This window comes from Idiotropiscis lumnitzeri, chromosome 9 (genome assembly GCF_059441095.1).
Source record: "Idiotropiscis lumnitzeri isolate Australia: NSW breed Sydney's pygmy pipehorse chromosome 9, RoL_Ilum_1.0, whole genome shotgun sequence".
Taxonomy (NCBI): Eukaryota; Metazoa; Chordata; class Actinopteri; order Syngnathiformes; family Syngnathidae; genus Idiotropiscis; species Idiotropiscis lumnitzeri.
In genome coordinates, this window is record NC_142399.1 from 19,952,222 (window position 1) to 19,976,006 (window position 23,785).

At 41.8% G+C, this 23,785-nt stretch overlaps 8 non-coding genes across 8 annotated transcripts; all 8 read right to left on the reverse strand.

Annotated features, from left to right (window-relative positions):
- Positions 1 to 4,029: 4,029 nt before the first annotated feature.
- On the reverse strand, positions 4,030 to 4,155 carry trnay-gua (transfer RNA tyrosine (anticodon GUA)). The gene is made up of 2 exons: positions 4,119 to 4,155; positions 4,030 to 4,065 (listed from the first exon to the last, which is right to left on the reverse strand). It is a non-coding gene; the product is annotated as a tRNA-Tyr (tRNA).
- Positions 4,156 to 4,799: 644 nt separating this feature from the next.
- On the reverse strand, positions 4,800 to 4,925 carry trnay-gua (transfer RNA tyrosine (anticodon GUA)). The gene is made up of 2 exons: positions 4,889 to 4,925; positions 4,800 to 4,835 (listed from the first exon to the last, which is right to left on the reverse strand). It is a non-coding gene; the product is annotated as a tRNA-Tyr (tRNA).
- Positions 4,926 to 8,495: 3,570 nt separating this feature from the next.
- Positions 8,496 to 8,621, reverse strand: trnay-gua (transfer RNA tyrosine (anticodon GUA)). Its single transcript has 2 exons — positions 8,585 to 8,621; positions 8,496 to 8,531 (listed from the first exon to the last, which is right to left on the reverse strand). It is a non-coding gene; the product is annotated as a tRNA-Tyr (tRNA).
- Positions 8,622 to 12,302: 3,681 nt separating this feature from the next.
- On the reverse strand, positions 12,303 to 12,428 carry trnad-guc (transfer RNA aspartic acid (anticodon GUC)). The gene is made up of 2 exons: positions 12,392 to 12,428; positions 12,303 to 12,338 (listed from the first exon to the last, which is right to left on the reverse strand). It is a non-coding gene; the product is annotated as a tRNA-Asp (tRNA).
- Positions 12,429 to 13,841: 1,413 nt separating this feature from the next.
- On the reverse strand, positions 13,842 to 13,967 carry trnay-gua (transfer RNA tyrosine (anticodon GUA)). The gene is made up of 2 exons: positions 13,931 to 13,967; positions 13,842 to 13,877 (listed from the first exon to the last, which is right to left on the reverse strand). It is a non-coding gene; the product is annotated as a tRNA-Tyr (tRNA).
- A 645-nt stretch (positions 13,968 to 14,612) lies between these two features.
- On the reverse strand, positions 14,613 to 14,738 carry trnay-gua (transfer RNA tyrosine (anticodon GUA)). Its single transcript has 2 exons — positions 14,702 to 14,738; positions 14,613 to 14,648 (listed from the first exon to the last, which is right to left on the reverse strand). It is a non-coding gene; the product is annotated as a tRNA-Tyr (tRNA).
- A 1,408-nt stretch (positions 14,739 to 16,146) lies between these two features.
- trnay-gua (transfer RNA tyrosine (anticodon GUA)) lies at positions 16,147 to 16,272 on the reverse strand. Its single transcript has 2 exons — positions 16,236 to 16,272; positions 16,147 to 16,182 (listed from the first exon to the last, which is right to left on the reverse strand). It is a non-coding gene; the product is annotated as a tRNA-Tyr (tRNA).
- Positions 16,273 to 16,915: 643 nt separating this feature from the next.
- Positions 16,916 to 17,041, reverse strand: trnay-gua (transfer RNA tyrosine (anticodon GUA)). The gene is made up of 2 exons: positions 17,005 to 17,041; positions 16,916 to 16,951 (listed from the first exon to the last, which is right to left on the reverse strand). It is a non-coding gene; the product is annotated as a tRNA-Tyr (tRNA).
- Positions 17,042 to 23,785: the final 6,744 nt, after the last annotated feature.

The window sequence follows — 23,785 nt, forward strand, 5'->3', positions numbered from 1 at the left end:
CAAAGTACTTGTGCTCGGAATTACTTAAATCCTCCGCTTTACCAACAGAGCAATCGAAGTATTGCTGGAACTCACTCTGGTTTTGGGAGTCCCTACTCATGATGTTGGGAGATACCAGATATAAATTGACTTGAGTAGATTCAGACACATTCGCCAAAAAATTTTATTTAGTTTTGGATTAAAATTGGTAACCCTGCAATAGTTCCTTCAAGCCAGATTTGAACTAGCTACCTAAGGATTTCCGATTAGAATTTCCATTGCGTTCCGCCGAAAGGATGTCCGTTCGCACACTCTACAGTCCTCCGCTCTACCAACTGAGCTATCGAAGGGATGCTCCACTCATCTGCATTATTGGGAGTGCCTACATGTGGTGTTAGGATGGCCGACTAGTGGATTTTGATGAAGTAGCAACAGATTTTTATTTCATTTTTTCAATATTGATTAAGATTTAAAATCCAGTAAATTGTCCTTTGAGCTGCATTTTAAATAGCTACCTCAAAATTTTGGTGTGGAACCTCAACAGCTTTCCACTTTGCCAACTGAGTTACCAGATTTGTGCTATTGGGACAGACAACAATTTGGACTGGATTTTCTAACAGGTTGTATTCAGTAATTTTGGCATGTTTGTTGATTTTGATGCGCTCCAAACTGGGAATGCCTGTGTATGCTCAGGGAGGATGAATTTGCCCCAGATCTTTAGTTACAATTTTTGATTGATTTGATATTCGGGGCAACATCCTTTGAGCCGGATTAAAACCAGGGAGCAAAGTACTTGTGCTCGGAATTACTTAAATCCTCCGCTTTACCAACAGAGTTATCGAAGTATTGCTGGAACTCACTCTGGTTTTGGGAGTCCCTACTCATGACGTTGGGAGATACCAGATATAAATTGACTTGGGTAGATTCAGACAAATTTGCCAAAGATTTTTATTTACAGTTTTGGATTAAAATTGGTAACCCTGCAATAGTTCCTTCGAGCCGGATTTGAACCAGTAACCTAAGGATTTCCAATTAGAACATCCATCGTTTTCCGCCGAAAGAATATCAGTTTTCACACTCTACAGTCCTCCGTTTTACCAACTGAGCTACCGAAGGGATGCTCCACTCGTATGTATTGTTGGGAGTGCCTACCTGTGGTGTTAGGATGGCCGACGAGTGGATTTTGATGAAGTCGCAACAGATTTTTATTTCATTTTTTCAAAATTGCTTAAGATTTAAAATCCAGTAAAATGTCATTAGAGCTGCATTTTAAATAGCTACCTCAATATTTTGGAGTGGAACCACAACAGTTTTCCACTTTGCCAACTGAGTTACCAGATTTGTGCTATTGGGACAGAACACTGATATAGACTGGAATTTATAACAGGTAGTATTCAGTAATTGTGGCATGTTCCTTATATATTTAGATAATCACCCAATTGGGAGCGCCAGCCGTGGTTTTGGGCGGATGAATTTTTATAAGATCTTTAGTTACAATTTTTGATGAAATTGAAATTCGGGCAACATCCTTTGAGCCGGATTAAAACCAGGGAGCAAAGTACATGTGCTCGGAATTACTTAAGACCTCCGCTTCACCAACAGAGCTATCAAAGTATTGCTGGACCTCACTCTGGTTTTGGGATCACCTACTCATGACGTTGGGAGATACCAGATATAAATTGACTTGAGTAGATTCAGACACATTCGCCAAAAATTTTTATTTACAGTTTTGGATTAAAATTGGAAAGCCTGTAATAGTTCCTTCGAGCCGGATTTGAACCAGCGACCTAAGGACTTCTGGTTAGAACTTCCATCGCATTCCGCCGAAAGGATGTCAGTTTTCACACTCTACAGTCCTCCACTCTACCAACTGAGCTATCGAAGGGAGTCGCCAGTCATCTGCATTAATGGGAGTGCCTACCTGTGGTATTAGGATGGCCGACTAGTGGATTTTGATGAAGTAGCAACAGAATTTTATCTACTTTTTCAATCTTGATTTCGATATGAAATCCAGTAAAATGTCCTTTGAGCTGCATTTTAAATAGCTACTTAAAACTTTTGGTGTGGAACCACAACAGTTTTCAACTTTGCCAACTGAGTTACCAGATTTGTGCTATATGGACAGACAACCGATATAGATTGAATTTTACAACAGGTAGTATTCCGTAATTGTGGCATGTTCTTCATATATTTAGATGCTCTCCCAATTGGGAGCGCCAGCCTTGGCTCTGGGAGGATGAATTTGCATCAGATCTTTAGTTACAATTTTTGATTGATTTGAAATTCGGGGCAACATCCTTTGAGCCGGATTAAAACCAGGGAGCAAAGTACTTGTGCTCGGAATTACTTAAATCCTCCGCTTTACCAACAGAGCAATCGAAGTATTGCTGGAACTCACTCTGGTTTTGGGAGTCCCTACTCATGATGTTGGGAGATACCAGATATAAATTGACTTGAGTAGATTCAGACACATTCGCCAAAAAATTTTATTTAGTTTTGGATTAAAATTGGTAACCCTGCAATAGTTCCTTCAAGCCAGATTTGAACTAGCTACCTAAGGATTTCCGATTAGAATTTCCATTGCGTTCCGCCGAAAGGATGTCCGTTCGCACACTCTACAGTCCTCCGCTCTACCAACTGAGCTATCGAAGGGATGCTCCACTCATCTGCATTATTGGGAGTGCCTACATGTGGTGTTAGGATGGCCGACTAGTGGATTTTGATGAAGTAGCAACAGATTTTTATTTCATTTTTTCAATATTGATTAAGATTTAAAATCCAGTAAATTGTCCTTTGAGCTGCATTTTAAATAGCTACCTCAAAATTTTGGTGTGGAACCACAACAGCTTTCCACTTTGCCAACTGAGTTACCAGATTTGTGCTATTGGGACAGACAACAATTTGGACTGGATTTTCTAACAGGTTGTATTCAGTAATTTTGGCATGTTTGTTGATTTTGATGCGCTCCAAACTGGGAATGCCTGTGTATGCTCAGGGAGGATGAATTTGCCCCAGATCTTTAGTTACAATTTTTGATTGATTTGAAATTCGGGGCAAAATCCTTTGAGCCGGATTAAAACCAGGGAGCTAAGGACTTGTGCTAGGAATTACTTAAATCCTCTGCTTTACCAACAGAGCTATCGAAGTATTGCTGGAACTCACTCTGGTTTTGGGAGTCCCTACTCATGACGTTGGGAGATACGAGATTTGACTCGAGTAGATTCAAACAAATTTGCCAAAGATCTTTATTTACAATTTTTGATCAAGAATAGAAAGTCTGCCAAAATTCATTGGGGCCAGATTTGAAACAGCAACCCAAGTATTTTATTAGAACTTCGATCGCTTTCAGTCGAAAGGAGGTCAGTTTTCAAATTCTACAGTCCTCCCCTCAACCTATTGAGCTATGGAAGGGGTGCGCCGCAGATCAGCATTATTGAAAGTGTCCACCAATAGTGTAAGGATGGCCGACTAGTGGATTTTGATGAAGTAGCAACAGATTTTTATTTCATTTTTTCAATCTTGATTAAGATTTAAAATCCAGTCAAATGTCCTTTGAGCTGCATTTGAAATAGCTACTTCAAAATTTTGGTGTGGAACCACAAGAGTTTTCCACTTTGCCAACTGACTTACCAGATTTGTGCTATTGGGACAGACAACCGATATAGATTGGATTTTACAACAGGTAGTATTCAGTAATTGTGGCATGTTCCTTATATATTTAGATGCTCTCCCAATTGGGAGGGCTAGCCTTGGCTCTGGGAGGATGAATTTCCTTCAGATCTTTAGTTACAATTTTTGATTGATTTGAAATTCGGGGCAACATCCTTTGAGCCGGATGAAAACCAGGGAGCAAAGGACTTGTGCTCGGAATAACTTAAGACCTCCGCTTTACCAACAGAGCTATCAAAGTATTGCTGGACATCACTCTGGTTTTGGGATCACCTACTCATGACGTTGGGATTGACCAGACTAGACTTGTGTAGATTCATACAAATTCACCAAAGATTTTTATTTACAGTTTTGAATTAAAATTGGAAAGCCGGTAATAGTTCCTTCGAGCCGGATTTGAACCAGCGACCTAAGGATATCCAATGAGAACTTCCATCGCGTTCCGTCGAAAGGATGTCAGTTTTCAAACTCTACAGTCCTCCGCTCTACCAACTGAGCTATCGAAGGGATGCTCCTCTTGTCTGCATTATTGGGAGTGCCTACCTGTGGTGTTAGGACTGCGGAAAAGTGGATTTTGATGATGTAGCAACTGATTTTTCTTTAAATTTTCCAAGATTGATTTTAATTTGAAATCCAGGAAAATGTCCTTTGAGTTGCAATTTAAATAGCTACCTCAAAATTTTGGTGTGGAACCACAACAGTTTTCCACTTTGCCAACTGAGTTACCAGATTTGTGCTATTGGGACAGACATCCGATATAGATTGGATTTTACAACAGGTAGTATTCAGTAATTGTGGCATGTTCTTCATATATTTAGATGCTCTCCCAATTGGGAGCGCCAGCCTTGGCTCTGGGAGGATGAATTTGCATCTGATCTTTAGTTACAATATTTGATTGATTTGAAATTCGGGGCAACATCCTTTGAGCCGGATGAAAACCAGGGAGCAAAGGACTTGTCCTCGGAATTACTTTAGTCCTCCGCTTTACCAACAGAGCTATCGAAGTATTGCTGGAACTCACTCTGGATTGGGGAGTCCCTACTCATGACGTTGGGAGAAACCAGATATAAATTGACTTGAGTAGATTCAGACAAATTCGCCAAAGATTGTTATTTACAGTTTTGGATTAAAATTGAAAAACCTGCAATAGTTCCTTCGAGCCGGATTTGAACCAGCGACATAAGGATTTCCGATTAGTACTTCCATCGCGTTCAGCTGAAAGAATGTCAGTTTGCACACTCTACAGTCCTCCGCTCTACCAACTGAGCTACCGAAGGGATGCTTCACTGATCTGCATTGTTGGGAGTGCCTACCTGTGGTATTAGGATGGCCGACTAGTGGATTTTGATGAAGTAGCAACAGATTTTTATTTCATTTTTTCAATCTTGATTAAGATTTAAAATCCAGTAAAATGTCCTTTGAGCTGCATTTGAAATAGCTACTTCAAAATTTTGGTGTGGAACCACAACGGTTTTCCACTTTGCCAACTGAGTTACCAGATTTGTGCTTTTGGGACAGACAACCGATATAGATTGGATTTTACAACAGGTAGTATTCAGTAATTGTGGCATGTTCCTTATATATTTAGATGCTCTCCCAATTGGGAGGGCCAGCCTTGGCTCTGGGAGGATGAATTTGCTTCAGATCTTTAGTTACAATTTTTGATTGATTTGAAATTCGGGGCAACATCCTTTGAGCCGGATGAAAACCAGGGAGCAAAGGACTTGTGCTCGGAATCACTTAAGACCTCCGCTTTACCAACAGAGCTATCAAAGTATTGCTGGACCTCACTCTGGTTTTGGGATCACCTACTCATGACGTTGGGATAGACCAGACTAGACTTGTGTAGATTCATACAAATTCACCAAAGATTTTTATTTACAGTTTTGAATTAAAATTGGGACGCCGGTAATAGTTCCTTCGAGCCGGATTTGAACCAGCGACCAAAGGATTTCCGATTAGAACGTCCATCGCGTTCCGCCGAAAGGATTGTCAAGTCAAGTCAATTTTATTTGTATAGCCCTTAATCACAGACAGTCTCAAAGTGCTTTACATAGCCACAATCGACATCCCCGATCTTAACCCCCAGGAGGGCAAGGAAAAACTCACAAAACCTCATTAGGGGAAAAGTGAGAAACCTTGAGAAGGGACCACAGATGGGGGAATCCCCCTTCCAGGATGACCAGGCTGCAATGGATGCCAACTGGGCAACATTTGACACATACAATGATGCTATGCGATAATAGATGAGATAATATAAGAGTCAATTGAATGAAGTGCTGCAGGAAGATGACTTCAGTGGAGTGGGTCCTCATCCAGGGCCGTAATATCCATGGCAGCATATCCGAAGATGAGCCTTCGATCTTGTACCGGTCAGTTGGTGTAAATTCAGTACAGCCACTTCCAAGTGAATCGCCATCACCTAATTTGGGGAATTGGGAACAGAAAAGAAAGAACAGAAATAGCAAACAGGCCAACAAGTAGTTCAATGAAGTGCTGAAATATAAGGAAATCAGAAAAGGCGTTGCATGAAGACGACTTCGGCAGAGCAGGTCCCTTCCCGGTTCGTCAGTGCCGTAATCTTCAAAGCATGTCCCCATCACCTAATTCCCAAGCAGGGGAAGGAGGGGGCAGAAAAGAGAAGAAGCGGCAGTAAACAGGCCAACAAATAATTAAATTAGATGCTAAAGTATATAAATAAATTGATCAAATGTCGCGCTGCAGGAAGACGACATCACTGGAACAGGTGCATGCCCAGTTGGTCAATGCCTTAAACTTCCTAGTGGGTCACCGTCACCTAATCCCCCAGCCGGGGGAAAAGGGGGCAGAAAAGAAAACAAAAGAAAAAAAAAGCGGCAGTAAACAGGCCAACAAATATTTCAGCTAAATGCACAAGAGTATAAATGCGTCTTTAATAGTGTTTTGAACATTTCTACTGAGGTGGCGCCTCGAATATCTGAGGGAAGTGCATTCCAAAGCATTGGTGCCCGAATAGAGAACGCTCTAGAACCTGCGGACTTCTTTTTGGCTCGCGGGATCACTAAAAGACCAGCATTTTGTGAGCGAAGGTTTCGGGACGGAACATATGGTACCACGAGGTCAACGAGATAAGAAGGTGCTAAGCCGTGCAATATTTTAAAAGTAAGTAGCAGAACTTTAAAATCACATCTCAAGTGGACCGGAAGCCAATGCAAATTGGCTAATATCGGGGTAATATGTTCAACCTTTCTCGTCTTAGTTAAGAGTCTAGCTGCTGCATTTTGAACTAACTGCAGACTTTTAATACTCGACATGGGGAGACCCGAGAGCAAAGCGTTACAATAGTCAAGGCGAGACGTAACAAACGCATGGATTAAGATTTCCGCGTCACACGTTGATAGAATTGAGTCTGTTTTCACACTCTACAGTCCTCCACTCTACCGACTGAGCTATCGAAGGGATGCTCCTCTTGTCTGCATTATTGGGAGTGCCTACCTGTGGTGTTAGAATGGCCAACTAGTGGATTTTGATGAAGTAGCAACAGATTTTTCTTTAAATTTTTCAAGATTGATTAAAATTTGAAATCCAGGAAAATTTCCATTGAGCTGCAATTTAAATAGCTACCTCAAAATTATGGTGTGGAACCACAACAGTTTTTCACTTAGAAAACTGAGTTACCAGATTTGTGCTATTGGGACAGACATCCGATATAGATTGGATTTTACAACAGTTAGTATTCAGTAATTGTGGCATGTTCTTCATATATTTAGATGCTCTCCCAATTGGGAGCGCCAGCCTTGGCTCTGGGAGGATGAATTTGCATCAGATCTTTAGTTACAATTTTTGATTGATTTGAAATTCGGGGCAACATCCTTTGAGCCGGATTAAAACCAGGGAGCAAAGTACTTGTGCTCGGAATTACTTAAATCCTCCGCTTTACCAACAGAGCAATCGAAGTATTGCTGGAACTCACTCTGGTTTTGGGAGTCCCTCCTCATGATGTTGGGAGATACCAGATATAAATTGACTTGAGTAGATTCAGACAAATTCGCCAAAGATTTTTATTTACAGTTTTGGATTAAAATTGGGAACCCTGCAATAGTTCCTTCGAGCCGGATTTGAACCCGGAACCTAAGGATTTCCAATTCAAACATCCATCGTTTTCCGCCGAAAGGATGTCAGTTTTCACACTCTACAGTCCTCCGCTCTACCAACTGCGCTCTCGCAGGGATGCTCCACTAGTCTGCATTATTGGGAGTGCTTACCTGTGGTGTTAGGATGGCCGACTAGTGGATTTTGATGAAGTAGCAACAGATTTTTATTTCATTTTTTCAATCTTGATTAAGATTTAAAATTCAGTAAAATGTCCTTTGAGCTGCATTTGAAATAGCTACTTCAAAATTTTGGTGTGGAACCACAAGAGTTTTCCACTTTGCCAACTGACTTACCAGATTTGTGCTATTGGGACAGACAACCGATATAGATTGGATTTTACAACAGGTAGTATTCAGTAATTGTGGCATGTTCCTTATATATTTAGATGCTCTCCCAATTGGGAGGGCCAGCCTTGGCTCTGGGAGGATGAATTTCCTTCAGATCTTTAGTTACAATTTTTGATTGATTTAAAATTCGGGGCAACATCCTTTGAGCCGGATGAAAACCAGGGAGCAAAGGACTTGTGCTCGGATTCACTTAAGACCTCCGCTTTACCAACAGAGCTATCAAAGTATTGCTGGACCTCACTCTGGTTTTGGGATCACCTACTCATGACGTTGGGATTGACAAGACGAGACTTGTGTAGATTCATACAAATTCACCAAAGATTTTTATTTACAGTTTTGAATTAAAATTGGAAAGCCGGTAATAGTTCCTTCGAGCCGGATTTGAACCAGCGACCTAAGGATTTCCAATTAGAACTTCCATCGCGTTCCGCCGAAAGGATGTCAGTTTTCAAACTCTACAGTCCTCCGCTCTACCGACTGAGCTATCGAAGGGATGCTCCTCTTGTCTGCATTATTGGGAGTGCCTACCTGTGGTGTTAGGACGGCTGACAAGTGGATTTTGATGATGCAGATTTTTCTTTAAATTTTACAAGATTGATTAAAATTTGAAATCCAGGAAAATGTCCTTTGAGCTGCAATTTAAATAGCTACCTCAAAATTTTGGTGTGGAACCACAACAGTTTTCCACTTTGCCAACTGAGTTACCAGATTTGTGCTATTGGGACAGACATCCGATATAGATTGGATTTTACAACAGGTAGTATTCAGTAATTGTGGCATGTTCTTCATATACCGTATTTTTGGACTCAAAAGACGCGCCGTGTCAAAGGGCGCAACACCTGTTGGGGGCGCTATTTCTGTATTTGTTACATAGATAGAACGCGCCGACTCATCGGGCGCTAACACAACCGACCAATCGAGCAGTCTCGCTGGCTGCTCAGTCACGCTAGCGTGTTTTTAAAATGGCAGCGGGAGTTTAGTGGTACTTTATTTTAGCTTTTAACAACGTGCTGAAGTTGTCCTCATCCAAAAATGCACCAAGTCCTTGTCTTCTGTATCCAAGATAAACAACACGAGTCATTATCAGTCTGCCTCGCCATCTCGCTGCTTCGCCGTCTCGCTGCGGCGCAGCCCCTCAGATGGGATGCCGACACAATGCCGGTGTGAGCAAGTCACTTGTCAACAAACGATGTGCGGTCACGGTGTTACATCAAAACTAAAACTATCATCCCAAATCAACTGAAAAGCATAAAAGTGTAGGCCCAGCAAAATTCTGCCTCCCAGCCTACCATACATTACCTTAGTTTACATGCATGCACACTAAAACAGACGATAGCATGGCTAGCTGTTTTGAAAAAACGGCAACAGGAGCAAAACTGCGTTTGGTTGTATTTTATTTAACAAGGTACTCACATTAAGAGTTATCAGTCATCCACAAATCCTTCAAAATCATCGTCTTCCGTATCAGACAGAAATAGTTGGGCAAATTCTCCCTCAAACACGCCAGGTTCCCTCTCGTCATTGTCCGAGTCTGTGTCGCTGCTGAGCGTCTCCCCGGATGTAATGCCGGCTTTCGCGAAAGCTCTTGCAATAGAGCTAGCAGACACGTTCGTCCAAGCAGCTACAATCCACTCGCAAATTGTGGCATAACTTGCTCTTCGCTGTCTCCCAGTCTTTGTGAAGCTGTGTTCGCCCTCCGCCATCCATCGCTCCCACGCAGCACGCAACTTCACTTTGAACGCTCTGTTTATACTTAAGTCGAGTGGTTGGAGTTCCTTTGTCAAGCCTCCCGGGATGATGGCAAGCTCTGAGTTCATATGCGTGACTTGACTTTTCACAGCGGCTGTCAGATGGGCACGCATGGAGTCACAGACCAACAGCGACGGTGACGCGTGGAAAAAATCACCGGGTCTTTTTACGTACACCTCACTCAACCACTCTCTCATTTTGTCCTCGTCCATCCAGCCCTTTTGATTGGCCTTGATGATAACGCCGGCAGGAAACTTCTCTTTAGGCAGCGTCTTCCGCTTAAAAATCACCATAGGTGGCAATTTTTGTCCGTTAGCATGGCAAGCTAGCACAACAGTAAAAGCAGACTTCTCGTGCCCCGTTGTGCGGATTGCTACCGTGCTCATCCCCTTCTTCTCCACAGTGCGGTTCACCGGGATGTCGAAAGTCAGCGGCACCTCGTCCATGTTGGTGATGTGGCTGGGCTGGATACGTTTGTCGGCAATCTTTTTGCTGCAGTAAGAGCGGAAGGCGACAATCTTCTCCTTGTAATCCGCTGGGAGTTGCTGCGCGACGGTCGTCTTTGCCCGGATGGATAGATGGCGCCGTTTCATAAAACGAAAACACCAAGACGCCCCTCCTTGGAAGTGTTCGATGTTCAATTCGCCAGCAAGCATTACTGCTCTCTGTCGAATGGTGATGGTAGATACACTTCTCCCAGCTGTTCTCTGAGAAGCAATCCACTGCTCGAGCTGGTCTTCCAACACGGGCCATCTTGCCTTGCATCCACGAAAACTCAGTGTAGTTTTCTTGACTTGGCGCAGTCTGTCTTCCTGCTTCCTCCACTTGCGAACCATGGATTCGTTGATCCTTAATTCTCTCGCAGCTGCTCGATTCCCATGAACAATGGCGTAGTTTATAGCGTGTAGCGTAAACTGTGCCTCGTAGGAATGTCTCTTCAGTGATGCCATTTTTGCTGATCAATTGCTTAAGCAACGTGTTGCACCTAGTATATATAGGGGCATCGCGCTGCTTTGCACTGGGGGCGTGCCTTTGTGTTGTTTTGTCTCCCCTCTCCCGCCTGTTGTCATTCACACCCATCTCCCCTCTCACGTCCGCCTGTTGTCCACACCCATCGATCCCCTCTCACGCCCCCCTGCTGTCGTAAGCCACACCCGCCTTCTCTCTATATAAGCGGTGTGCAGGCAGTTGATGTTCGCCGTCAGCCCAGCGGCGCACTTGGTCGACGCAATGGGCGCTCCACCTCAAAGGGCGCACTGGTTTTTTTGGACGGCTTTCCGGACTTTAAAGTGCGCCTTATGGGTCCAAAAATACGGTATTTAGATGCTCTCCCAATTGGGAGCGCCAGCCTTGGCTCTGGGAGGATGAATTTGCATCAGATCTTTAGTTACAATTTTTGATTGATTTGAAATTCGGGGCAACATCCTTTGAGCCGGATTAAAACCAGGGAGCAAAGTACTTGTGCTCGGAATTACTTAAATCCTCCGCTTTACCAACAGAGCTATCGAAGTATTGCTGGAACTCACTCTGGTGTTGGGAGTCTCTACTCATGACGTTGGGAGATACCAGATATAAATTGACTTGAGTAGATTCAGACAAATTCGCCAAAATATTTTATTTAGTTTTGGATTAAAATTGTTAACCCTGCAATAGTTGCTTCGAGCCGGATTTCAACCAGTGACCTAAGGATTTCCAATTAGAACTTCCATCGCATTCCGTCGAAAGGATGTCAGTTTTCAAACTCTACAGTCCTCCGCTCTACCAACTGAGCTATCGAAGGGATGCTCCTCTTGACTGCATTATTGGGAGTGCCTACCTGTGGTGTTAGGACGGCTGAAAAGTGGATTTTGATGATGTAGCAACAGATTTTTCTTTAGATTTTTCAAGATTGATTAAAATTTGAAATCCTGGAAAATGTCCTTTGAGCTGCAATTTAAATAGCTACCTCAAAATTTTGGTGTGGAACCACAACAGTTTTCCACTTTGCCAACTGAGTTACCAGATTTGTGCTATTGGGACAGACATCCGATATAGATTGGATTTTACAACAGGTAGTATTCAGTAATTGTGGCATGTTCTTCATATATTTAGATGCTCTCCCAATTGGGAGCGCCAGCCTTGGCTCTGGGAGGATGAAAGGGATTTCTAATTCTAGTTACAATATTTGATTGATTTGAAATTCGGGGCAACATCCTTTGAGCCGAATGAAAATCAGGGAGCAAAGGACTTGTCCTCGGAATTACTTTAGTCCTCCGCTTTACCAACAGAGCTATCAAAGTATTGCTGGAACTCACTCTGGTTTGGGGAGTCCCTACTCATGACGTTGGGAGAAACCAGATATAAATTGACTTGAGTAGATTCAGACAAATTGGCCAAAGATTTTTATTTACAGTTTTGGATTAAAATTGGAAACCCTGCAATAGTTCCTTCGAGCCGGATTTGAACCAGCGACCTAAGGATTTCCGATTAGAACTTCCATCGCGTTCAGCTGAATGAATGTACGTTTGCACACTCGACAGTCCTCCGCTCTACCAACTGAGCTACCGAAGGGATGCTCCACGCATCTGCATTGTTGGGAGTGCCTACCTGTGGTGTTAGGATGGCCGACTAGTGGATTTTGATGAAGTAGCAACAGATTTTTATTTCATTTTTTCAATCTTGGTAAGATTTAAAATCCAGTAAAATGTCCTTTGAGCTGCATTTGAAATAGCTACTTCAAAATTTTGGTGTGGAACCACAACAGTTTTCCACTTTGCCAACTGACTTACCAGATTTGTGCTATTGGGACAGACAACCGATATAGATTGGATTTTACAAGAGGTAGTATTCAGTAATTGTGGCATGTTCTTCATATATTTAGATGCTCTCCCAATTGGGAGCGCCAGCCTTGGCTCTGGGAGGATGAATTTGCATCTGATCTTTAGTTACAATATTTGATTGATTTGAAATTCGGGGCAACATCCTTTGAGCCGAATGAAAACCAGGGAGCAAAGGACTTGTCCTCGGAATTACTTTAGTCCTCCGCTTTACCAACAGAGCTATCAAAGTATTGCTTGAACTCACTCTGGTTTGGGGAGTCCCTACTCATGACGTTGGGAGAAACCAGATATAAATTGACTTGAGTAGATTCAGACAAATTCGCCAAAGATTTTTATTTACAGTTTTGGATTAAAATTGGAAACCCTGCAATAGTTCCTTCGAGCCGGATTTGAACCAGCGACCTAAGGAATTCCGATTAGAACTTCCATCGCGTTCAGCTGAAAGAATGTCATTTTGCACACTCTACAGTCCTCCGCTCTACCAACTGAGCTAGCGAAGGGATGCTCCACTCATCTGCATTGTTGGGAGTGCCTACCTGTGGTGATAGGATGGCCGACTAGTGGATTTTGATGAAGTAGCAACAGATTTTTATTTAATTTTTTCAAAATTGATTAAGATTTAAAATCCAGTAAAATGTCCTTAGAGCTGCATTTTAAATAGCTACCTCAATATTTTGGAGTGGAACCACAACAGTTTTCCACTTTGCCAACTGAGTTACCAGATTTGTGCTATTGGGACAGACAACTGATATTGACTGGAATTTACAACAGGTAGTATTAAGTAATTGTGGCATGTTCCTTATATATTGAGATAATCACCCAATTGGGAGCGCCAGCCTTGGCTCTGGGAGGATGAATTTGCATCAGATCTTTAGTTACAATATTTGATCCATTTGAAATTCGGGGCAACATCCTTTGAGCCGGATGAAAACCAGGGAGCAAAGGACTTGTCCTCGGAATTACTTTAGTCCTCCGCTTTACCAACAGAGCTATCGAAATATTGCTGGAACTCACTCTGGTATGGGGAGTCCCTACTCATGACGTTGGGAGAAACCAGATATAAATTGACTTGAGTAGATTCAGACAAATTCGCCAAAGATTGTTATTTACAGTTTTGGATTAAAATTGGAAATCCTGCAATAGTTCCTTCGAGCCGGATTTGAACCAGCGACCTAAGGATTTCCGATTAGTACTTCCATCGCGTTCAGCTGAAAGAATGTGAGTTTGCACACTCTACAGTCCTCCGCTCTACCAACTGAGCTACCGAAGGGATGCTCCACTTGTCTGCATTGTTGGGAGTGCCTACCTGTGGTGTTAGGATGGCCGACTAGTGGATTTTGATGAAGTAGCAACAGATTTTTATTTAATTTTTTTTTATCTTGATTAAGATTTAAAATCCAGTAAAATGTCCTTTGATCTGCATTTGAAATAGCTACTTCAAAATTTTGGTGTGGAACCACAACAGTTTTCCACTTTGCCAACCGAGTTACCAGATTTGTGCTATTGGGACAGACAACCGATATAGATTGGATTTTACAACAGGTAGTATTCAGTAATTGTGGCATGTTCCTTATCTATTTAGATGCTCTCCCAATTGGGAGGGCCAGCCTTGGCTCTGGGAGGATGAATTTGCTTCAGATCTTTAGTTACAATTTTTGATTGATTTGAAATTCGGGGCAACATCCTTTGAGCCGAATGAAAATCAGGGAGCAAAGGACTTGTCCTCGGAATTACTTTAGTCCTCCGCTTTACCAACAGAGCTATCAAAGTATTGCTGGAACTCACTCTGGTTTGGGGAGTCCCTACTCATGACGTTGGGAGAAGCCAGATATAAATTGACTTGAGTAGATTCAGACAAATTCGCCAAAGATTTTTATTTACAGTTTTGGATTAAAATTGGAAACCCTGCAATAGTTCCTTCAAGCCGGATTTGAACCAGCGACCTAAGGAATTCTGATTAGAACTTCCATCGCGTTCAGCTGAATGAATGTAAGTTTGTACACTCTACAGTCCTCCGCTCTACCAACTGAGCTACCGAAGGGATGCTCCACTGGTCTGCATTATTGGGAGTGCTTACCTGTGGTGTTAGAATGGCCGACTAGTGGATTTTGATGAAGTAGCAACATATTTTTCTTTAAATTTTTCAAGATTCATTAAAATTTGAAATCCAGGAAAATGTCCATTGAGCTGCAATTTAAATAGCTACCTCAAAATTATGGGGTGGAACCACAACAGTTTTCCACTTAGAAAACTGAGTTACCAGATTTGTGCTATTGGGACAGACATCCGATATAGATTGGATTTTACAACAGTTAGTATTCAGTAATTGTGGCATGTTCTTCATATATTTAGATGCTCTCCCAATTGGGAGCGCCAGCCTTGGCTCTGGGAGGATGAATTTGCATCAGATCTTTAGTTACAATTTTTGATTGATTTGAAATTCGGGGCAACATCCTTTGAGCCGATTAAAACCAGGGAGCAAAGTACTTGTGCTCGGAATTACTTAAATCCTCCGCTTTACCAACAGAGCAATCGAAGTATTGCTGGAACTCACTCTGGTTTTGGGAGTCCCTACTCATGACGTTGGGAGATACCAGATATAAATTGACTTGAGTAGATTCAGACAAATTCGCCAAAGATTTTTATTTACAGTTTTGGATTAAAATTGGGAACCCTGCAATAGTTCCTTCTAGCCGGATTTGTACCCGGAACCTAAGGATTTCCAATTCAAACATCCATCGTGTTCCGCCGAAAGGATGTCAGTTTTCACACTCTACAGTTCTCCGCTCTACCAACTGCGCTATCGCAGGGATGCTCCACTAGTCTGCATTATTGGGAGTGCTTACCTGTGGTGTTAGGATGGCCGACTAGTGGATTTTGATGAAGTAGAAACAGATTTTTATTTCATTTTTTCAATCTTGATTAAGATTTGAAATTCAGTAAAATGTCCTTTGAGCTGCATTTGAAATAGCTACTTCAAAATTTTGGTGTGGAACCACAAGAGTTTTCCACTTTGCCAACTGACTTACCAGATTTGTGCTATTGGGACAGACAACCGATATAGATTGGATTTTACAACAGGTAGTATTCAGTAATTGTGGCATGTTCCTTATATATTTAGATGCTCTCCCAATTGGGAGGGCCAGCCTTGGCTCTGGGAGGATGAATTTCCTTCAGATCTTTAGTTACAATTTTTGATTGATTTAAAATTCGGGGCAACATCCTTTGAGCCGGATGAAAACCAGGGAGCAAAGGACTTGTGCTCGGAATCACTTAAGACCTCCGCTTTACCAACAGAGCTATCAAAGTATTTCTGGACCACACTCTGGTTTTGGGATCACCTACTCATGACGTTGGGATAGACCAGACTAGACTTGTGTAGATTCATACAAATTCACCAAAGATTTTTATTTACAGTTTTGAATTAAAATTGGAAAGCCGGGAATAGTTCCTTCGAGCCGGATTTGAACCAGCGACCTAAGGATTTCCAATTAGAAGTTCCATCGCGTTCCGCCGAAAGGATGTCAGTCGTCAAACTCTACAGTCCTCCGCTCTACCAACTGAGCTATCGAAGGGATGCTCCTCTTGTCTGCATTATTGGGAGTGCCTACCTGTGGTGTTAGGACGGCTGAAAAGTGGATTTTGATGATGTAGCAACAGATTTTTTTTTAATTTTTCAAGATTGATTAAAATTTGAAATCCAGGAAAATGTCCTTTGAGCTGCAATTTAAATAGCTACCTCAAAATTTTGGTGTGGAACCACAACAGTTTTCCACTTTGCCAACTGAGTTACCAGATTTGTGCTATTGGGACAGACATCCGATATAGATTGGATTTTACAACAGGTAGTATTCAGTAATTGTAGGATGTTCTTCATATATTTAGATGCTCTCCCAATTGGGAGCGCCAGCCTTGGCTCTGGGAGGATGAAAGGGATTTCTAATTCTAGTTACAATATTTGATTGATTTGAAATTCGGGGCAACATCCTTTGAGCCGAATGAAAATCAGGGAGCAAAGGACTTGTCCTCGGAATTACTTTAGCCCTCCGCTTTACCAACAGAGCTATCAAAGTATTGCTGGAACTCACTCTGGTTTGGGGAGTCCCTACTCAGGACGTTGGGAGAAACCAGATATAAATTGACTTGAGTAGATTCAGACAAATTCGCCAAAGATTTTTATTTACAGTTTTGGATTAAAATTGGAAACCCTGCAATAGTTCCTTCAAGCCGGATTTGAACCAGCGACCTAAGGATTTCCGATTAGAACTTCCATCGCGTTCAGCTGAATGAATGTAAGTTTGCACACTCTACAGTCCTCCGCTCTACCAACTGAGCTACCGAAGGGATGCTCCACTCATCTGCATTGTTGGGAGTGCCTACCTGTGGTGTTAGGATGGCCGACTAGTGGATTTTGATGAAGTAGCAACAGATTTTTATTTCATTTTTTCAAAATTGATTAAGATTTAAAATCCAGTAAAATGTCCTTAGAGCTGCATTTTAAATAGTTACCTCAATATTTTGGTGTGGAACCACAAGAGTTTTCCACTTTGCCAACTGACTTACCAGATTTGTGCTATTGGGACAGACAACCGATATAGATTGGATTTTACAACAGGTAGTATTAAGTAATTGATGCATCTTCCTTATATATTTAGATAATCACCCAATTGGGATCGCCAGCCTTGGCTCTGGGAGGATGAATTTGCATCAGATCTTTAGTTACAATATTTGATCCATTTGAAATTCGGGGCAACATCCTTTGAGCCGGATGAAAACCAGGGAGCAAAGTACTTGTGCTCTGAATTACTTAAATCCTCCGCTTTACCAACAGAGTTATCGAAGTATTGCTGGAACTCACTCTGGTTTTGGGAGTCCCTACTCATGACGTTGGGACATACAAGATATAAATTGACTTGAGTAAATTCAGACAAATTCGCCAAAGATTTTTATTTACAGTTTTGGATTAAAATTGGAAACCCTGCAATAGTTCCTTTGAGCTGGATTTGAACCAGGAACCCCAATTCAAACATCCATCGTGTTCCGCCGAAAGGACGTCAGTTTTCACACTCTACAGTCCTCCGCTCTACCAACTGAGCTATCGAAGGGATGCTCCACGGGTCTGCATTATTGGGATTGCTTACCTGTGGTGTTAGAATGGCTGACTAGTGGATTTTGATGAAGTAGCAACAGATTTTTCTTTAAATTTTTCAAGATTGATTAAAATTTGAAATCCAGGAAAATGTCCATTGAGCTGCAATTTAAATAGCTACCTCAAAACTTTGGTGTGGAACCACAACAGTTTTCCACTTAGAAAACTGAGTTACCAGATTTGTGCTATTGGGACAGACATCCGATATCGATTGGATTTTACAACAGTTAGTATTCAGTAATTGTGGCATGTTCTTCATATATTTAGATGCTCTCCCAATTGGGAGCGCCAGCCTTGGCTCTGGGAGGATGAATTTGCATCAGATCTTTAGTTACAATTTTTCATTGATTTGAAATTCTGGGCAACATCCTTTGAGCCGGATGAAAACCAGGGAGCAAAGGACTTGTCCTCGGAATTACTTTAGTCCTCCGCTTTACCAACAAAGCGATCGAAGTATTGCTGGAACTCACTCTGGTTTGGGGAGTCCCTACTCATGACGTTGGGAGAAACCAGATATAAATTGACTTGAGTAGATTCAGACAAATTCACCAAAGATTTTAATTTACAGTTTTTAAGTAAAATTGGAAACCCTGCAATAGTTCCTTTGAGCCGGATTTGAACCAGCGACCTAAGGATTTCCGATTAGAATTTCCATCGCGCTCCGCTGAAAGAATGTCAGTTTGCACACTCTACAGTCCTCCGCTCTACCAACTGAGCTACCGAAGGGATGCTCCACTCATCTGCATTGTTGGGAGTGCCTACCTGTGGTGTTAGGATGGCCGACTAGTGGATTTTTATGAAGTAGCAACAGATTTTTATTTCATTTTTTCAAAATTGATTAAGATTTAAAATCCAGTAAAATGTCCTTAGAGCTGCATTTTAAATAGCTACCTCAATATTTTGGAGTGGAACCACAACAGTTTTCCACTTTGCCAACTGAGTTACCAGATTTGTGCTATTGGGACACACAACTGATATAGACTGGAATTTACAACAGGTAGTATTCAGTAATTGTGGCATGTTCTTCATATATTTAGATGCTCTCCCAATTGGGAGCGCCAACCTTGGCTCTGGGAGGATGAATTTGCATCTGATCTTTAGTTACAATATTTGATTGATTTGAAATTCGGGGCAACATCCTTTGAGCCGGATGAAAACCAGGGAGCAAAGGACTTGTCCTCGGAATTACTTTAGTCCTCGGCTTTACCAACAGAGCTATCAAAGTATTGCTGGACCTCACTCTGGTTTTGGGATCACCTACTCATGACGTTGGGATAGACTAGACGAGACTTGTGTAGATTCATACAAATTCACCAAAGATTTTTATTTCCAGTTTTGAATTAAAATTGGGACGCCGGTAATAGTCCCTTTGAGCCGGATTTGAACCAGCGACCTAAGGATTTCCGATTAGAACTTCCATCGCGTTCCGCCGAAAGGATGTCTGTTTTCACACTCTACAGTCCTCCGCTCTAACGACTGAGCTATCGAAGGGATGCTCTTGTCTGCATTATTGGGAGTGCCTAACTGTGGTGTTAGGACGGCTGACAAGTGGATTTTGATGATGTAGCAACAGATTTTTCTTTAAAATTTTCAAGATTGATTAAAATTTGAAATCCAGGAAAATGTCCTTTGAGCTGCAATTTAAATAGCTTCCTCAAAATTTTGGTGTGGAACCACAACAGTTTTCCACTTTGCCAACTGAGTTACCAGATTTGTGCTATTGGGACAGACATCCGATATAGATTGGATTTTACAACAGGTAGTATTCAGTAATTGTGGCATGTTCTTCATATATTTAGATGCTCTCCCAATTGGGAGCGCCAGCCTTGGCTCTGGGAGGTTGAATTTGCATCAGATCTTTTGTTACAATTTTTGATTGATTTGAAATTCGGGGCAACATCCTTTGAGCCGGATTAAAACCAGGGAGCAAAGTACTTGTGCTCGGAATTACTTAAATCCTCCGCTTTACCAACAGAGCAATCGAAGTATTGCTGAAACTCACTCTGGTTTTGGGAGTCCCTACTCATGACGTTGGGAGATCCCAGACTTGAGTTGATTAAATTGACTTGAGTAGATTCAGACAAATTCGCCAAAGATTTTTATTTACAGTTTTGGAATAAAATTGGGAACCCTGCAATAGTTCCTTCGAGCCGGATTTGAACCCGGAACCTAAGGATTTCCAATTCATACATCAATCGTGTTCCGCCGAAAGGATGTCAGTTTTCACACTCTTCAGTCCTCCGCTCTACCAACTGCGCTATCGCAGGGATGCTCCACTAGTCTGCATTGTTGGGAGTGCTTACCTGTGGTGTTAGGATAGCCGACTAGTGGATTTTGATGAAGTAGCAACATATTTTTATTTCATTTTTTCAATCTTGATTAAGATTTAAAATTCAGTAAAATGTCCTTTGAGCTGCATTTGAAATAGCTACTTCAAAATTTTGGTGTGGAACCACAAGAGTTTTCCACTTTGCCAACTGACTTACCAGATTTGTGCTATTGGGACAGACAACCGATATAGATTGGATTTTACAACAGGTAGTATTCAGTAATTGTGGCATGTTCCTTATATATTTAGATGCTCTCCCAATTGGGAGGGCCAGCCTTGGCTCTGGGAGGATGAATTTCCTTCAGATCTTTAGTTACAATTTTTGATTGATTTAAAATTCGGGGCAACATCCTTTGAGCCGGATGAAAACCAGGGAGCAAAGGACTTGTGCTCGGAATCACTTAAGACCTCCGCTTTACCAACAGAGCTATCAAAGTATTGCTGGACCTCACTCTGGTTTTGGGATCACCTACTCATGACGTTGGGATAGACTAGACGAGACTTGTGTAGATTCATACAAATTCACCAAAGATTTTTATTTCCAGTTTTGAATTAAAATTGGGACGCCGGTAATAGTCCCTTTGAGCCGGATTTGAACCAGCGACCTAAGGATTTCCGATTAGAACTTCCATCGCTTTCCGCCGAAAGGATGTCTGTTTTCACACTCTACAGTCCTCCGCTCTACCGACTGAGCTATCGAAGGGATGCTCTTGTCTGCATTATTGGGAGTGCCTACCTGTGGTGTTAGGACGGCTGACAAGTGGATTTTGATGATGTAGCAACAGATTTTTTTTTTAATTTTTCAAGATTGATTAAAATTTGAAATCTAGGAAAATGTCCTTTGAGCTGCAATTTAAATAGCTCCCTCAAAATTTTGGTGTGGAACCACAACAGTTTTCCACTTTGCCAACTGAGTTACCAGATTTGTGCTATTGGGACAGACATCCGATATAGATTGGATTTTACAACAGGTAGTTTTCAGTAATTGTGGCATGTTCTTCATATATTTAGATGCTCTCCCAATTGGGAGCGCCAGCCTTGGCTCTGGGAGGATGAAAGGGATTTCTAATTCTAGTTACAATATTTGATTGATTTGAAATTTGGGGCAACATCCTTTGAGCCGAATGAAAATCAGGGAACAAAGGACTTGTCCTCGGAATTACTTTAGTCCTCCGCTTTACCAACAGAGCTATCAAAGTATTGCTGGAACTCACTCTGGTTTGGGGAGTCCCTACTCATGACGTTGGGAGAAGCCAGATATAAATTGACTTGAGTAGATTCAGACAAATTCGCCAAAGATTTTTATTTACAGTTTTGGATTAAAATTGGAAACCCTGCAATAGTTCCTTTGAGCCGGATTTGAACCAGCGAACTAAGGAATTCCGATTAGAACTTCTATCGCATTAAGCTGAATGAATGTAAGTTTGTACACTCTACAGTCCTCCGCTCTACCAACTGAGCTACCGAAGGGATGCTCCACTGGTCTGCATTATTGGGAGTGCTTACCTGTGTTGTTAGAATGGCCGACTAGTGGATTTTGATGAAGTAGCAACATATTTTTCTTTAAATTTTTCAAGATTCATTAAAATTTGAAATCCAGGAAAATGTCCATTGAGCTGCAATTTAAATAGCTACCTCAAAATTATGGGGTGGAACCACAACAGTTTTCCACTTAGAAAACTGAGTTACCAGATTTGTGCTATTGGGACAGACATCCGATTTAGATTGGATTTTACAACAGTTAGTATTCAGTAATTGTGGCATGTTCTTCATATATTTAGATGCTCTCCCAATTGGGAGCGCCAGCCTTGGCTCTGGGAGGATAAACTTGCATCAGATCTTTAGTTACAATTTTTGATTGATTTGAAATTCGGGGCAACATCCTTTGAGCCGGATTAAAACCAGGGAGCAAAGTACTTGTGCTCGGAATTACTTAAATCCTCCGCTTTACCAACAGAGCAATCGAAGTATTGCTGGAACTCACTCTGGTTTTGGGAGTCCCTACTCATGACGTTGGGAGATACCAGATATAAATTGACTTGAGTAGATTCAGACAAATTCGCCAAAGATTTTTATTTACAGTTTTGGATTAAAATCGGGAACCCTGCAATAGTTCCTTCTAGCCGGATTTGAACCCGGAACCTAAGGATTTCCAATTCAAACATCCATCGTGTTCCGCCGAAAGGATGTTAGTTTTCACACTCGACAGTCCTCCGCTCTACCAACTGCGCTATCGCAGGTATGCTCCTCTAGTCTGCATTATTGGGAGTGCTTACCTGTGGTGTTAGGATGGCCGACTAGTGGATTTTGATGAAGTAGCAACAGATTTTTATTTCATTTTTTCAATCTTGATTAAGATTTAAAATTCAGTAAAATGTCCTTTGAGCTGCATTTGAAATAGCTACTTCAAAATTTTGGTGTGGAACCACAAAAGTTTTCCACTTTGCCAACTGACTTAACAGATTTGTGCTATTGGGACAGACAACCGATATAGATTGGATTTTACAACAGGTAGTATTCAGTAATTGTGGCATGTTCCTTATATATTTAGATGCTCTCCCAATTGGGAGGGCCAGCCTTGGGTCTGGGAGGATGAATTTCCTTCAGATCTTTAGTTACAATTTTTGATTGATTTAAAATTCGGGGCAACATCCTTTGAGCCGGATGAAAACCAGGGAGCAAAGGACTTGTGCTCGGAATCACTTAAGACCTCCGCTTTACCAACAGAGCTATCAAAGTATTGCTGGACCTCACTCTGGTTTTGGGATCACCTACTCATGACGTTGGGATTGACCAGACTAGACTTGTGTAGATTCATACAAATTCACCAAAGATTTTTATTTACAGTTTTGAATTAAAATTGGAAAGACGGTAATAGTTCCTTCTAGCCGGATTTGAACCAGCGACCTAAGGATTTCCAATTAGAACTTCCATCACGTTCCACCGAAAGGATGTCAGTTTTCAAACTCTACAGTCCTCCGCTCTACCAACTGAGCTATCGAAGGGATGCTCCTCTTGTCTGCATTATTGGGAGTGCCTACCTGTGGTGTTAGGACGGCTGAAAAGTGGATTTTGATGATGTAGCAACAGATTTTTTAAAAAATTTTTCAAGATTGATTAAAATTTGAAATCTAGGAAAATGTCCTTTGAGCTGCAATTTAAATAGCTCCCTCAAAATTTTGGTGTGGAACCACAACAGTTTTCCACTTTGCCAACTGAGTTACCAGATTTGTGCTATTGGGACAGACATCCGATATAGATTGGATTTTACAACAGGTAGTATTCAGTAATTGTGGCATGTTCTTCATATACCGTATTTTTGGACTCAAAAGACGCGCCGTGTCAAAGGGCGCAACACCTGTTGGGGGCGCTATTTCTGTATTTGTTACATAGATAGAACGCGCCGACTCATCGGGCGCTAACACAACCGACCAATCGAGCAGTCTCGCTGGCTGCTCAGTCACGCTAGCGTGTTTTTAAAATGGCAGCGGGAGTTCAGTGGTACTTTATTTTAGCTTTTAACAACGTGCTGAAGTTGTCCTCATCCAAAAATGCACCAAGTCCTTGTCTTCTGTATCCAAGATAAACAACACGAGTCATTATCAGTCTG